The 4,490-nt window shown below is 48.5% G+C and overlaps 1 non-coding gene across 1 annotated transcript; it reads right to left on the bottom strand.

Annotated features, from left to right (window-relative positions):
* Positions 1–3,550: 3,550 nt before the first annotated feature.
* LOC130128105 (U2 spliceosomal RNA) lies at positions 3,551–3,743 on the bottom strand. Its single transcript, XR_008811878.1, has one exon. It is a non-coding gene; the product is annotated as a U2 spliceosomal RNA (small nuclear RNA).
* Positions 3,744–4,490: the final 747 nt, after the last annotated feature.

Consider the following 4,490-nt stretch of genomic DNA (forward strand, 5'->3'; position numbering starts at 1 on the left):
CACACACACACAGTTTCCCTGTATAATTTATGCACTTACTGAAACAACTCTATCACAAGAGTGTGCCTCATGTCACGTAAGCCTGGGGTTTACGGTTTGCATGCCAAACTCTGAGCTCAACTTGGCTAAGGAGAAAGGAAACTCACCTAGCTTTAATGAAACATACACTGAAACACACGCCGCGATTTCACCATACGCAGAAAAAATGACACAAAACGAGATCTTCTCTGCCTGATCACGTGAGAATAAAAGCTGCTGTTACAGAAGTCAGAAATGTGAAAGACTGGCCAACTTCTTTGCTTCCTTTTCTTTGGCTGATGTCGCGTTGCTGGTGTCCCGGTGGCTCGACCAGTTCACGTGAGCCACGTGTCGGCTCAGGTTTAATGGCAACGTTTTGAGTTCTGATACACCAACGAGGCCTAAGCATGGTATGTTTATTCATCTTCTGTGTTGTTGTACACGATCACTGGCCCTGGACTCCACCATGCACACAAGCACATTCAGAAGGGTTGATACCCAAACCCAATCCACTTCTCATCACCTGAAGCACACAGGTTTGAATCCTGACCCAACATGACACATCAGAATATATACATACATGCACACAGGGATGCATTACCCTGACCAGGGTTCGTATTCCCATTTTTGACTGCTTCATGTCGCACGTTTTTTATTCATCTTTATGTACATTTTATCCGTTCTCATAAAATGTACTTTGCATTTTATGGTTGAAATGTGTCTTTTTTGAGACCCCCCCCCCAATTGTACTTGACCAATGGTCGCTGCTCCACCCCCTCTGCCGATCTGGGGAGGGCTGCAGACTACCACATGCCAGGGGGACATAGCACGTGGGAGCATCACGCTATTCCCCCCAGTTCCCCCTCCCTCCCGAACAGACGCCCCGACTGACCAGAGGAGGCGCTAGTGCGGCGACCAGGACACATATCTACATCCGGCTTCCCACCCGCAGACACGGCCAATTGTGTCTGTAGGGACGCCCAACGAAGCCGGAGGTAACACAGGGATTCGAATCGGCGACCCCCGTGTTGGTAGGCAACGGAATAGACCACTGCGCTACATGGACGGCCCGAAATATGCCTTTTTAAATAAAACTGATTGATCTGATTGATCTCTTGTCTCTGCAGCCTCGTTCTTACCATCCAAACACAGTAAACGGAAATACATAATGGAGAGAAAATCAAGGGGCAGCATCCGGCCGACAGCCAACCCCCCCCCCCCCCAAGCGAGAGAGGAAGTTGGCCACGACCATCTGCACCCCCGGCCTATGGATCACCTGGAACTTAAAAGGCTGTAAGGCTCGATACCAACGGCTGATCCACGCATTCATGCAGCTCATCAGCGCGTCCTCGCTGGGCACGTGGAATCTGTTGTGTTTCTCTTCAGGAAGTGAGTCTTTCTGAGAATAAAAGAGGTAAAAATAGGGAAACTTGTTACTTCCTCCTCAGCAAGAGGTGCCGTGGAAATGTGAGAGTAATGTGCCATCCATCATCCCTGCTGACTCACAGCAGGGCTTTGTTTCACCGAACAGAATATCAGCCATTGTTTATTGTTGGGTGGAGATGGCAGCGAGCTGGGAGCGTCAGCGAGCCCGTTCAATATAAACACCGTTGCAGGAACAGAGCCGAGGCCCTCAGGCTCACACGTATTCCAAGGTGGGGTTTCTATAAATATGTGTTTAGCAGCCTGGTGTTTTTATACACATTTGAGTGACTGGTACTTATTGTTATATGTGCACGTGGTATTGTGAGATAGAAAGTGTGTGTGTGTGTGTGTGTGTGTGTGCATTCGTGCACATAATGTCTCACTGTAATTTCATGTCCAGCTGAGACTGTCCACAACCTTCATGCAGGTCTATGGACACCATGTTCACTCGTGCATCAGCAACTGGACGAAAACACTGAAAACACTGTGTCATGGTCTTTGTATTGGGTCCAGTGAGCCACGTGGCTTAAAGCAGAAGTGTTGACATCACCCCCGGCCCCGCAGCGAACCGGACAGTCCTGACCTTTAACTGTGTGTGTGCGTGCGTGCACGCCGGCGTATTGATAAAGTCCTGGCATCACATCAGACAAGGACTGCCATCCCTCATCTGGCTCTCACCAGACTCACTTTGAAGAAGCACCTGGATCCCCCCACCCCCACCCCACCCCCACAGTGTCATCCCAGTTAGGTTACAGAAGCGCCTGTCCAGTATGAAAATGCACACCCAGCCTCTCCACACTGGCCCACGATAAGGGATATGAAGGGATATGAAGGGATATTGCTGCTGGATGACAGGTGTGAAATGAACAGATGTGCAGCAAAGTTTAAAGATACCGAGCGGTGAGGCCGGTAGAAGGATCCGTGACAGACATCTCGACGGATCGTTTTTCTTTTCAAGACGTAAACAACTCGAGAGCCGCGGTTCAACTCACACACCACCCTAATAGCATTATTGTTATATTAGCCTGCTCATCTGGACCTGTTTAAATACCACTCTCAGCACTTTACAACAACGTTTGATGAACTGGTGAACAGTGACTTTGTGAACCTGGAAGACTTACAATGAACAAATTACGGCCTTTTCAAAAAGTCCTTTTGTCACAGACACCGACCACATTTGGGCCACCAAGTACAGCGAGAAACCAGCAAATCAAGTTTTTAACCTTCTGCCCCCTTCTGCTCTGTCGCTTGTCTGGGTGAGTTATTATAAGAGAGACGGAGCAAAGACAAGACAGACATGTATGGACGTGGAAGAAAACTAGTTTATTTACTTTTATTTTAGTTATTATTTATTCACTAATGTTTGTATGAGGGGACAGATACGTAACATCTGAGTATTCAATAAATAATTTTTTGACACACATCATAATATTCACAGTCAAAGCTCGTTTGGAAGACTTACAATGAACAAATTACGGCCTTTTTAAAAAGTCCTTTTGTCACAGACACCGACCACATTTGGGCCAAGGTTCTGAGGCCATGGCTCTCTACCGGAAAACGGTGGATTGCTCCCTCCGAGTTGGGGATGAGTTGCTGCCTCAGGTGAAGAAGTTCAAGTATCTCGGGGTCTTGTTCACGAGTGAGGGTAGGACGAAGCGGGAGATTGTCAGGTGGATTGGTGCAGCATCAGCAGTAATGTGGATGTTGTACCGGACCGTTGTGGTGAAGAGGGAGCTGAGCCGGAAAGCAAAGCTCTCAATTTACCAGTCAGTCTTGGTTCCAACCCTCACCTATGGTCATGAGCTTTGGGTAGTGACCGAAAGGGTGAGATCGTGGATACAAGCGGCTGAAATGAGTTTCCTCCGTAGGGTGTCTGGGCTCAGCCTTAGAGATAGGGTGAGGAGCTCGGACATCCGGAGGGAGCTCGGAGTAGAGCCGCTGCTCCTTTGCGTCAAAAGGAGCAAGTTGAAGTGGTTCGGGCTACCAAAAATTATGCAGTCAAGATTCCCACATTTGGGGAATTCACAGGGGTCAGCACAACCGGAGTGTAATGGTCAAGCCTCGCCCTGGGTGAACCACCTTCTTGATCATGGTATCTCCCCTCCCAAGGGGGTGCACCGTTCCTGGAGCGGTACCGCAATACCAGGTCAATGCACGGAGTGGATGGAGTAACCCCCTATTCCATCTCCCTGTTCCAAAAATCAATTTAATATATGGTCCCCAGGTAGGGGACGTATCAGATATTAAACTGATAAGAACAGATACTACACATGATCTTAGCCAAAAGGCTGAGAGGCCATGAGGATGCCTCCTGGGCGCCTTCCTTTGGAGGTTTTCCGGGCACGTCCAACTGGGAGGAGACCCCGGGGTAGACCCGGGACTCGCTGGAGGGACTACATGTCCAATCTGGCCTGGGAACGCCTTGCGATCCCCCAGGAGGAGGGGGAGGGCGTTGCTAGGGAGAGGGACGTCTGGAGTGCCCTACTTAGCTTGCTGCCACTGCGACCCCACCCTGGAGAAGCGACTGATGATGAGATGAGATGAATCTCGTTTGCAATATTTTCCGTTGGTGGAGTTTTGTTAAAAATAGTTAAAAAACACATAACACACTATCATAATCCAATACACAAATACACACATACGACAGTATCATTCATTATCTGAATCAAAACAGAAATAGCCTGACTCCATCCAACTCCTGATGTCTTCATTTGTAGGTTGGTTATGATGGGGCAGTAATATCTGATGATGTCACATCCTGCCATTGTATCACTTTTTGATGATAAACAAGCCAAAAAACTTGACTGTTAGCATTATTCAGCTCAGGTCGTGTTTCAGTTATAATGGAGACGCTGACGCCAGTTTACAGTAAGGACCATTTAACATGCCAAGACGGCGGCACTGACAACGTTAGACCATGTGCCCTTCTCCTGAATGCCACAGGTTTACCTCTCTGTGTCAGGGCAGCTCCCAGTCCGGTTTCCGACGCATCACACAGTAACATCATCTCGTCTTCCTGGTTGTAGTATTTCAGAACTAGTGCACTG

Source organism: Lampris incognitus, chromosome 17, assembly GCF_029633865.1.
Source record: "Lampris incognitus isolate fLamInc1 chromosome 17, fLamInc1.hap2, whole genome shotgun sequence".
Taxonomy (NCBI): Eukaryota; Metazoa; Chordata; class Actinopteri; order Lampriformes; family Lampridae; genus Lampris; species Lampris incognitus.